Source organism: Macaca fascicularis, chromosome 14, assembly GCF_037993035.2.
Source record: "Macaca fascicularis isolate 582-1 chromosome 14, T2T-MFA8v1.1".
NCBI lineage: Eukaryota > Metazoa > Chordata > Mammalia > Primates > Cercopithecidae > Macaca > Macaca fascicularis.
Genome location: NC_088388.1, coordinates 24632697 through 24645809, shown reverse-complemented (window position 1 = coordinate 24645809; position 13113 = coordinate 24632697). Strand labels below are relative to the sequence as shown.

At 34.6% G+C, this 13113-nt stretch overlaps 1 protein-coding gene across 37 annotated transcripts in view; it reads right to left on the bottom strand.

The window, feature by feature from the left end:
- Positions 1 to 13113, bottom strand: part of LRRC4C (leucine rich repeat containing 4C) — a 1324460-nt gene that overhangs the window by 980735 nt on the left and 330612 nt on the right. The window lies entirely within an intron of this gene.

Sequence of the window (13113 nt, the reverse complement as noted above, 5' to 3'; positions counted from 1 at the left end):
TTTCTTCGGTGAATAAAATTGTATCCTTAGAAGAATTCAAGATAATAATGATAAGAAACATCAAAAATGGTAAGTTACAATTCTTTAAGTTCACAGAGTGCTTGAACACATGCTATTTTACGTTCTACCCATACCAGATAGAGAAGTTAGGTATTATTAGCATCAATTTAGAAATGAAGAAACTGAGGCATCAGGCATACTATAATTCGATATCCACATGTCTCGTAAGTGAACGCCATGATTAAAACCCCATCTTCTGCCACCAATCCAAACTTCTATCATATCCCAAGTACTTTTCAGTAGAAAATATAAGCCAGGTTCTATAAGTCCAAGAATTCTGTAATGAATGTTCCATTCAGCAGTGCCAGTGGGCTGGGGAACTGTCTTTTCTTCATTCTACAGCACTTGGTAATTCACTATAAACTTAGCCAAACCAAGCATACAGGACTAGAGTAAAAATTCCTATATAGCAAGCTCTTCTGCTCTCAGATTCTACACTGCTTCTTTTAAAATGCTTTTTAAAAACTTAATTTTCTATCTATAAACAGAGACAGTCATTAACATGAATGGTAATTATTCTATTTTAGAAGTGATTATTTTATGGGTAAAAATGTCATTTCTATGTTAAAATCCAAAAAAAAAGTTTCCTCTATTTATTATTTTTTTCACTCAGCTGACAATTTACAAGAATATGGGAAACGAAAGTTGGAAGACATCTATACATTTGTATCAATGTCATGGATTGAAATTACATCCATTTGGAAATAGATATATGATGACTTTAAAATAATAATCAAAGAATTACAGAGGCTAAAGAGTCAGAATCCCAGGGCTGGGATACCCAACCCCATCAGGGATATGAGAAGATAATACTTCTATGGACACCAGTCATCAGTTTGAGAGTGAGAGGCTACTGTATATATGTTTTCAGCCAGAATGTTTGAAACATTAGGGTATTTGCAAATGATCCTCAAGGACACAGGGAAAACAACTATTATATAGCCCCATCCAGAATTGCTCCAGAGTAGTCAAAATTAACAAAGGTCTATCTGGGGAGTAAGCAAGGCTGTCTGTCTCCAGACATGGCCATTAGAATCTGAAGTGACAATCAGAAAGACCAGATATATTTTCTGATGATTATCTCTATAAAATTATTGACAAAACCCCATGTTGAATCATGATATAAAAATATTTAACATTTAGAGACATAAGGCAATCCTCAAAAAATTCACATTCTCCAAAAAATTCCTTCATTTAATAAAACCAGGTGGTAATCAATAAATTCATTAGTAATGAGATTTTCTAACTTTAGTTTCTGGCATAAGAATATGCCTATTTTTGTCTGAAACAACACTAAGTATTATTATTATGTATCATTAACAAATAAACTAAATTTGTATGCTTTTTATTGACAAGCAAGTGATTTTCAAACATATTTTTGCATTATTATTATTATCGTATAACAAAACTGTGGTAGATTGGAAAAAAAAGCCATTTTATTTCGCAGTTTCACTCATCAAGGTAGTCTGTTTATCTACCCAACTGTATTTTGCATTTTTGCTCATCAAGGTAGATTTTGTTCATTCACAGTATGCCTTCATGAGTTGCTTTAGACCAGCAGAATGTGGTAGACATGATATTGTATGAGGGCACAGTTCAACCCACAGGAAGGATATTCTTAGTTGAAGTGGGAAGTTAACTACGAAAACGACTATTGAAAACCAAAAGAAAGGACGATTATAAAATAATTTAAAAGACCATTACATACAGTAACTTGAATAATAGAAAACATGCCAAATGAATTTTTATATATGGATATGGAGATTTCAAATAACATTGAAAATGTTATTTGCCTTTTCTGAGCTACGTAAGGGGCAGGTATAAAAACAAAGAGTAGACTTTAAAGAAAATGCACTCAATTGAAAGTAGAATGTAGAGAAATTAATAAAATAACCAAGTACTACTTAATTTGTAATTTTTAAAAAGGCTAATGCATGCAGGGCTTAATACCTAGGTGATGGGTTGATAGGTGCAGCAAACCACCATGGCACACATTTAACAAACCTGCATGCCCTGCACATGTATCCCAGAAATTAAAATAAAATAAAATATTAAAAAATTGTCATGTTTTTAGTATTTCTACCCTTCTAATTTTTTTAAAAAAAATCAAAAAATAGCTTCAGGATAAAGATTAATTGGAAAATAAGGTTGTAAAACTTCTTGTAAGACCTAAGTAAGATTTAAGGTGGTACCTAGTAAAACCTTTTTGTAGTTCACTAGTCTCTTGATCAACACGGGTTGCAATAGGGATCCTCATTCACATCTGGACCTAAAGCAAATTACAAGGCTTTAGACATCACGTTTGGTGACATATTTGGATGGGACATGTGGGGTCTTGCAAGGAAGTCAAATTATTTTGCATGCTGAAGAGAAAGGACTCAATGGACACAGAAGGTGGTCAGTAGCAGATTGCTATAGTACTAACTCCGAAAGAACCATACTTCCTAGTATTTAAGCAATTAGGTAGCCCTTCCCACACTGATTCTGGCCTTAGGCATATGACTTACTTTGGCCCCTAGGGCGTCAACAAATATAAAACAAGCAGAAATTTTATAAGCGCTGACATATTGAGGCTTGATACTTCGAAATGCAGCTTCTACTGGGTGAAGAAGCCAGAGATGAAGGAACATGTGGAGAGACAGCCTTTCTGGGCAATCCAGCTGAGGTACCTATTATGCGAGCAAGACCACTGTAGAACATGAGCCTCAACTGAGCCTCCAGATGAATGCAATTCCATGAGAAAGTCAAGGCGACACTAGCAATAAAAGTCAATCCAACCTACAGAATTATGAGAAATAAACTAAGTCACTATGTTGTGAGACAGTTTGTCATGCAACAATAGATAACTTCTATATAAGGTAAATCCAATGTAGTATTTTGCATTCCATCTAATACACTTTGAACTTTGAAATTAAAGCATTGAGTAAATAGAAAATTTCAATTAAACTTTGTCTTTGAGATAGTATTTTTTTCTGTATACATTTTAATTGCATGTACCACACTTTGCTAATAATTCTTATATTTATATTCAAGTTTCTTTATAAATCATATATACTGCCAGGTCAGCAAAGCTCATCTGAATAAATTTTCTTTGTGAAAAAGAGTAGAGATTTTCTTTTTAATTTTAGTGTCGAATAGTGAATGTTCATCCTCAAGTATTAAGACCTAATTCAAACTCCTTACTTCTTTTCCTCTTCCTCCTCCTTCTTTTTAATGCCCACCTGCTGAAGAAATCTATTTGACACAGCCAAATGAAAGAATATGGATGTATTATGTTATATTTCATAGTTAAAATAAAGTCTTAGTTTGATTTTCTTTTCTTTTTTCTTTGTTTTTGCTTTTGGTACTCTGAAATGGGCATAAGATGATGTGAGGAAATTAATATTATTACATAGTGTAGTAGATATTATTATTCACCAAAATATATTTTTTCTCTATATCTATACAATCAAAAATAATATACCTCCACATGTCTATTATATGTGGCCTTGAGACTATTTCTAGGTCATGAAGTTGAACAGAAGTTTCCTATGTTATTTTGGGGCCAGAGTATTTAATTGTTGTGCTTGAGTCTTCAGTGCTCTATTCAACATAAGCATTGTTATGTTGCGATAGTGCTGTTATTGAATGATGGAACTTTTATCAGCTAGTATTTCAGAGTGAAGACCACATGGAGTAGAGGCTCATAACAAGACAGACATGCACTGTGAACAAGAAATAATCCTTTATCTTTAACCCACTGGGATTTGGGGATGTTTGTTACTATGGCAATACCTAATCTATCTTGCCTCCTACACACTACCATTGCTTAGCAAGCCAAGGTTCCACTACTGGCTGGTCCTGAATCTTTCAACCTTCCTCTTTAATTTTTCTGTCAAAACTGTGCTCTATGTAGATCCTCTAATTGGTAGATTGCACTGTTAACATCACTGTTTATTATGACAGCTAAAAGGGAAGGCCTGTATTTCCTTGTGCTACGTATTTAGGAAACCAAATAATTAGAAGACTATAATGAGTATCATTCAGGCCTTCAATCTGAATTTCCCGGGGACATGAGGTTGTTATTATAGATAAGTTGAATAATTCCTTCATAATGGAAGTGGAGAATCTGTCATACCTCCAAAAGAAAAAATAATTTCTATTTGCAGTTCTAAACTTGTCTAGTAGTGAAAAGGAAATGATTGAGCTTGGTAATATGATGAATAGATTTTAATGCCTGAATTAAACTGACTGTTCATTTTTAACCACACAAGACTATAAGCTATGTGAAAAGAGATCCATGTATTGCTCAAAGAGATATGACAGCGTTTGCTACATAGTAGGTGCTGAATAAACAGTTGTTAAGGCAATACATAATATTCTATTTTAAAGTACACTTTTCTTGAACAAATCACAACTTTCATGACAAGTGGGAATGCTGGCAAGTAATGAATTTTGGAGACCAAATACTTAAGATTGTTTAATTCATTTGCCATAAATTAGTTCATGTGACCTCCTCACACCCCTAATGAGTATTTCTTATTAACAAGTAAGCTAACGCTCTGAATTATTCTATAACTGTCTCAAAAGTCAACAAATTAACCATTGGAAGGTCATTTATTTTCTAATTCCCAGATTAAAACATTTTTTAAGCCACTGTTTCCCAAGCACTTGTCTTTGAATCCATTTTCACTACTGTGAGGATGTGACTTCATACATCTATCTGTGCTATTATTTAGTGAGTATATATTTGATTGCCACACTTGTTTAACTTGAACTTATCTTAAACGAGTGTTTATATCATGACAATAATGAGAAAATGAATATAATTGGCTATATATAAAAGGCAACTATAAAAATGAATTCAATTAAAGCAAATAATTAAACTCTTGCCAGATATTGCCTGACAAATGCTGTGAGGTGGCGGACCATTCTCTTTTAATATAAAAAGAAGTTAGGAAACAAAAGACATGTTAACACCAAACTGAGATTTTCTCCTTGATATAATCAGATAAAGTGAAATAGAATTTAAAAATGCAAATTTTTAAATTAGGTATCCCATTCTTAAGTGTTATTTAAAATTATGTTTATATTCTCCATACCAACTGCTAAGCGCATGTTCTGCAACTTGTAAATGTTCTCTGGGCTACCAAGCTTCTCAAAACCCATATGTTGGTGGAAGTATATGTTCTTTTTTCCTCTATTTTTTTAATATTATGCTTTCTCCTAAACATACATATACAGATATTTATGTATATAACCAGTTCAAATTTTCTACATTATTTTAGAAAAAACACTTTTTCAGCGCACCTACCTTTGTTCACACAATATTAAATATGCTTGTCTTAATGTCAGTGTTAGTGCCTATTTTGTTTATTTGTAACTTACTAAAAAAATTTTTTCAAGTCAAAATTCAAATGGATTCTTCAATTGTAATTTTATCTGCCTCAATGGATTATTTTTTCCTAAGACCTCTGCCATTAATAAATCCCCTTTTCAAATTCTTATTTTTATTTTATTCATAATTTCCAAGGCAGATTTCTTAGAATTCCACATTCACTGCCTCCCTTTTGTGACCACAGACTAGCTCCTTAGCTCCTCGAAGACTCTGATGATCATTTTTAACTAATTATCTAGGGTCACCATTAACATGTTAGTTGTTACAGGTTATAGACCTTTTTTTCCCCACGTAAGTTTACATGAACTCTCAACTTCCTTTACTTCTGTGAGGTTGGGATCACTTGGCTTTAACTGTATATGATTACATCTTTTCTCTTATGGCTTCATGTAGCATCTCTCTGCAAATAAATACCAACCACCAAGCTCCAGATTCTGTTTAGTTATTTGCTTTCCATAGGAGACTAGATCCTCTTGACTGAGAAGAGAGAATAGGATGTGTAACTCAAACTCTCCATTCGACAGACACAAAATCAAACGTGACTTTCTGTGCCTCCTAACTGCTCACTCCTCAAGTATTTCTCTCCTTTGTTTCCTATTACTCTTGTTGCCACTTTCATCTGTACAGTATTGTAATCTTAAAATCTTGGTATCATCTCATTGGCACTACATTTAAGCAATTGCTAATTCCTATGTTCTACCTGAAAAATATCCATCTCTGTCCTCATTCTGAGTGTCAATAATGTAGTTTTTTATATTACTTGTCTTATTTTATCAAAGTCTTTACTATTCCCCTCTCTTCTAGTCTATTTTAATTCATCTTGAGCAAGATTGAGAGCTTGTTTATGTCATCTTATAATTACACATCTGGTTATGTTACTTATCTGCCTCAAATCATACAATATCTCGCAAATAGCCCAAAATAAAGTTAAAACTTCTTAGTCTGGAATTCAAGTCCTTATATCATCCAGACATTTACTGTATTAAACATGAACTATGAAATTTTTGTTTACTTTTCATCTTTTATTGATCAATTAAAATTAGGTGAATTTAAAAGATATAATTTCTAAAAATTTTGATCCAAGAAAAAAATAAGTAAATAATACATTCATTTGCCAATTGTTTCATGTAAAGCTTAGGCCATTTTTTAAAGTATGAATTTACCAACTGCATCAATCACATATTTTTTGCAATATTAGAGTAAGTTCTTAGAAACATTTTTGAAGCAATTTATGTATACAACTCTTCTATATTTACAAACTTGTTCCTCCACACTTTTATAATTGTCTATCCTCCAACCAATAATTATACCATAATTTGTATGTAGTTCATCTATGCTGTGAGTTTTCCATGCACTAAATTTGCATTTATAGAAGAGAAACATTTTTCTTTTTGCAGGTGTATTTCTTTGCCTACATGCTTTAAATTGCTCTCTCTATATACAATAACAGGAAACATTAGTATAAATTGTTTAAAAATAAAAACAACTTATTTTAGTTAACCATACAACCAATTTGTAGAGGTAGAAATGCACAAAGATTGGATCAAGTGGTGCAGCAGCCCAAGAGTTCAGTGTGTCATAAGTGTCAGAAATTGTGCCTTACAGAAAGCAAAGATTTTTCAGCAACTTGAAAAATTGTGCCTTACAGAAAGCAGAGGCTTTTCAGCAACTCAAAGTTGTTTAAAGGAGATATGCTGAAATTTCTATTTTCCATTATAAAGATAGTTCTAACCTTTACCTCTGTCTTCTCTCCATTCAGCCCATTCAAATGTACAACTACTTTAAACATACATATTCATCTTAAATTGTAACTCAAATTTCATTTTTTATGTTGTTTTTGGGTGTCCTTACCTGAAATACTTTTCCTATTTAAACTACAGTAACATTTGTGTACATGGATTTCATATGATATTTTTTCCTTTGAATTATAGTTATGACCGTGTATATTTTGTTTGTTACATGTGCTGGAAGAATCAGTGTTGTTTCTGATGCATCTTGTTATTGTCAGAAGCATTTGAACCACAGTGACCGCATCCTGAATAGGTACTGAGTAAAATAAGGCTGAGACCTACTGGGCTGCATTCCCAAGTGGTTAGGTATTCTTAGTCACGGGATGAGATAGGAGGTCAGCACAAGACACAAGACACAAAGACCCTGCTGTTGAAACAGGATGAGGGAAAGAAGCTGACTAAAACTCACCAAATGGCAATAAAAGTTACCTCTATTCATCCTCACTGCTCATGATACACTAATTATAATGTATTAGACTGTTAAAAGACACTCCCATCATCACCATGACATCTTACAAATGCCATGACAACATCCAGAAGTTACCCTATGTGGTCTAAAAAGGGGAAGAACTCTCAGATCTGGAAAACTAATGAATAATCCAACCCTTGTTTAGCATATAATCAAGAAATAACTATAAATATACTCAGTTGAGCAACCTTTCCCAGTGCTCTGGCTATGGAGTAGCTGTCAGGCCTCTGAGCCCAAGCTAAGCCATCGTATCCCCAGTGACCTGCACGTATACATCCAGATAGCCTGAAGCAACTGAAGATCTGCAGAAGTGAAAATAGCCTTAACTGATGATATTCTATCATTGTGATTTGTTTCTGCCCCACCCTAACCGATCAATGTACTTTGTAATCTCGCCCACCATTAAGAAGGTTCTTTATAATTCTCCCCACCCTTGAGAATGTACTTTGTGAGATCCACCCCCTTCCCCCAAAACATGACTTAACTCCACCGCCTATCCCAAAACCTATAAGAACTAATGATAATCCACCACCCTTTGCTGACTCTCTTTTTGGACTCAGCCCACTTGCACCCAGGTGATTAAAAAGCTTTATTGCTCACACAAAGCCTGTTTGGTGGTCTCTTCACATGGACGTGTGTGAAAGTAGCCATTCTTTTATTCCTTTACTTCTTAATAAAGTTGTTTTCACTTTACTCTATGGATTTGCCCTGAATGCTTTCTTTCGTGAGGTCCAAAAACCCTCTTGGAGTCTGGATCAGACTCTTTTCCAGTAACAATATCTTTCACAGAATTTAGCATGAAGAAAGTAAAATGAGTGGTGTTATCATAATATCTACAGGCCAGTTATTTGTGGATGCTGAGTTTTGGAGAAAAAGGATAAAATGGTAGAACTCATACAGAATATTATTAACAAATGTGGGTACTTTCATCATAGATGTTCATTCGTCAGATAGTTGGTAATTGAGTATATTTAAAATGAAAAATTTTAAATTTATTTTAAAACTTTTGTTTTAAATTATTAAATAGAAGTTGCTGAAACAGACATTTATAGAAATGATGATATATCCTAATTGAAAAAATATTATGCAGTTACTTAAGATGATGCTTGCAGAGTATTTTGTATAAGAGAAAAAATTCTGATAATAAGTGAAATAAAAAGCAAGATACCAAACGAAAACTATGGTTTAAGCATACTACTAAACCTTAATGGAAAAATGCTGGAAATTAAAACACAAATGTTAAGCAATTGTGGGTGGTTTGTTTCCTTCATTGTTTGTTTTGCTCAAATTTTCTACTATGGGCATTTTTATTTTTATGATAATAATGAAATAAATTGTGTCTTATTGTTTTTAAAGAAATAAATTGTGTCTTATTGTTTTTAAAGAAAGTTGCTCAATTTCCATTAATTGAATTAATCTTCTTTTATTAAGCAATTACACAATTACCAAAAAGGACAACGTGGGCAGAACGATGGTACAAATCACTGCTCTGTTGTTAGCCCCAGGAATACAAATGAAGATGTAATGATATATTTTCAAAGTAAAAGGTGCTTGACTTTCAACTTCTGATCCAAAGATCAGATCAACAAGAGAAAAGCTAAATATGTGATTGAGATCACAATTTTTAATGTCCTACCTCAGAAGATAACAATAATGTCTTTTTCCCTTTAGGTAGCAAGGGCCTAAAATACTTTTTAGATATCTGCTATTTAATCTGGCAGAGTCTCTGGGAGATAAGAAGGAACTAAACACACACAAGAGCAAAGACCGTAGCTTTTCATCTCTTAGATGTGACCTGGGCCAAAGAATATGAAGGTTTCCGGAGATTAAGGCCATCTCAATGGTACTAGGCTAATACACCCTCTGGGCAGCCTCATCCATTGTAACACTACTCTTTCAAAGTTCAGGGCTAACCATAGGGGATGGTGGGGAAAGTGATTTCCAAAGAGAGTAGAAAATACTTAGGAGGAGAGCAAATAGACAAGGGATCAACATTAATAGCACCATCATTATGGCTAGAAGTTTCTCGATTTTCTTGAAAAATATTCGCAGTTCCCTTGAATGTGTATCTGTTAGTTATAAATTACACATAAAATCCTAATCTCCCCCCACCAACAGAATAGACACCCTCTTGGCCAAGGGGAACCCAGAGAAAATTTAAAAACTGAGTTTTCGGTTATAGTGGGAAGAGAGGTCAGACAAATCTCATTATACTCCCTCTACTTTAGAGTTTAGGAGCAACAACTTCCCAGCATGAATGTTAAAATAGAGACCCTAAGACAGAACAGATTCTTTGTGACAATAAAATACCAAATTGGAAACAAGATCTAAGGCAATGCAAAGCATGGATTTGGTCACCCTTGGCCACTATCAATCATGCTACATAGCATCCTTATATTACCTTAAAGCATTATTTTCTGCTGATTCTAAATTTTAAACAGAATCTTACTCCTTTAACCAACTGCAAATTAAAGAATCTATGAATCCACCTATAACCTGTAAGCCCCTGCTTCAAGATAGTCTACTGAACCTGTATATACCTTCCAAGTATTGATCTATATCTTTGCCTGTAACTCCTGCCTTCCTGAAGTATATAAAAACACACTGTAATTCGACTGCCTTGGGATCCCTTACTCAAGGCTTCTTGGGTTTGTGTTTTCACAGGACCAGAGTCAACTATATTGGCTCAGAATAAATTGTTTTATTTATTTATTTACTTATTTACCCATTTTGAGATGGGTTCTCACTCTGTCGCCCAGACTGAAGGTTGTGGTACAATCATAGCTCACTGCATCTTCGAAACCCTGGGCTCAAGCAATCTCCCATCTAAAGCCTCCTGAGTAGCTGGGACTAGGAGCACACCAGCACAACCAGATTATTTATTTATTTATTTATTTATTTATTTATTTATTTATTTTTGTAGAGACAGACTCTCTCTGTGCTGAAGCTGGTCTCAAACTGCTGGCCTTGAGCAATTCTACCACCTCGGCCTCCCAACATGTCAGGCACATGGCATACGCTGGGATTACAGGCATGTGCCACTGTGCCCGGCAGAATAAACTTCTTTAAAATATTTTACAGAGTTGGTTGTTCCATTAACATAGTAGTCATCCTAGGAATTTCCTCATTGTACAGTCAATAATTTTCCAAGTTAATTTGTCTTAAAAGGTAGTGTATTTCCTAGGGCTGTAATGAAGCACCACAGATTGGCTTAAAACACCAGAGATGTATTGTCTTACACCTCTGGAGGCTAGAAGTTCAGAATCAAGGTGTTGGCAGGGTTATGCTCCTACCCAAACCTCTAGAGGAGGATCCTCTTCTTATAAAAGACCAGTCATTGGATTAAATACCCACTCAAATCTACTGTGACACCATTTTAACTTAACTAACTGTATTTCCAATGACTTCATTTCAAAATAAAGGCATATTCCAAACAAGTGACTAATAACAGGTGGGTAAAAAGAAAGATTCCCCCACCCAAACAATAAAAGCAAAATCAACGAACACTGTGAACACCCCAGGCCATTTGTTTTAGTAACACATCTACCATTATTTGAGAGCTGAGGAGATAAGGATAAAACTACCTCAGTACTTAACATAGACACATGGCTGTAAGGGTTGTGAGCATAAGTTTCTTCATCTCTCTATGACAGAAAAGAAAATTTTTTCTCCTTTCAATCTGCTAAAAATCTCTCTAATTTTGCAAAGTTTTGGCTGTGTTCCATTTCTGCCTAGACAAGCATTGTCTTTCAGGCTTCAGCAATCAAGAATGGGAGAGGGGCAAAACAATAAAACACAGATGTGCTAGACAAAGAAAGTGAAATTTAGGAGCTAGGGAAGGAGACAGAGATAGAGTAGTGTTAAAAAGACAGGCATTTAGGAGTATCTGAAGTATGTGGCAAAATGGTAAGGAAAACACGGCAATATTAACAAATGGAATAACCAATTAATTGTTTCATTAATGAGTTTGACATATACAAATTAAGAACTTGAAGAATCTTTACATCCCTTGGACTTTCTAGGATGTAATTTCAATCTCAGTGATACCACACTGTTGACCCACATAGGCTACATATACATTAATGTTATACATAAAATTGGGATAATGTTACTATGCTGAGCGATGCCAAGAAGAAGAAAAGATTATCCAATAAACCCTTTAAGTGGTGTCTGTCATATAATAAATGCTCAATAAAAGTGACAACACATATGCCTTCGCTCTACCTTACTGCTCACTGAATCCTTATAATTACTATGTAATTGAATATACCAATAGAATACTAATTGCCCAGAGAACATTTAGTGACTCTTAACACTCCAGAGATAGGACCATTTTTATATGAAAAAAATCAAAAAGCACTCTGGCTAACATATCAAGCTGACATCCAGGAGAATTGGGTCTGGTTCCATGAGTTCATGGCCTTTGCACTAGTTAGAATTGTAACGCTTACTGGACATCTACACGATAGGCATTTATTGAGTATATGCTGCGTGTTCATCCAACCGTTCATTCATCCATCAATCTAGCCATGCATCCATTCATCATTTATTCAAAAAAATACTTTCAGAGTGCCTGCATATGTCAGGCAGTGGTCTAGGAAGGGGATATACAGTAAAGAACCACACACTCTTTCCCTACTTTTATGGAGTTACATTCTAGTGGGGGGAACCAATAAGACTAAACATAAGAAAATAACATGATTTCTGGTTTTCTGGCTTCTGTGGCAAACACTGGAAATAAAACCTTAGGAGTGTAGGGGGCAGGAAGTATGGGTATACAGGTGTTACAGAGTGCTTCAGACAAAGAAACAATATGTGAAAAGGATCAGAGGTAAAACTCATGGTGTATTTCTGAACTGCAACTCAGTCTATATTGTATAGATGAACAGAAGAGATGGGAAAATGCTGGAAATACAACTAGAGGGATAAAGAATACAACAGGGTCCAGGACATATTAAATCATACATCAAGAATCAGGACTGTATCCTAAGACAAGGAGGTACAATTGAAAGATGTTAAGTTGGGCATTTAAGCACTGTATTTCATTGATATCTTTCCAACAGCAGTTATACAAATTTAGAGACTAAATGAAAAGATAACTAATTTGAGGATCTTGGCATAGAGTCCTTTCCCACCCTGGCTGCTGGCTTCTGGCTTCAGATGCACCTCTTTCCATGTCTATGCACATCTCATTGGACTCAAGTTTCCTTTCTGATTTCTGATTTTGAATACTTCCATTTTTCCTCTCTTCTCCCCACTACCAAACTGTCAACTCAGCTCATTTACTGAGCCCAAGAATTTGCACTTAGCCACTGCCTATAAGGAATTGCTGCTTCAATACCAACTCCCTCTGCCACAAGGAAAAGCCTTAACTTGAAGTGTGATATTGCCTATGTCAATTTTGTGTCACCATTTTG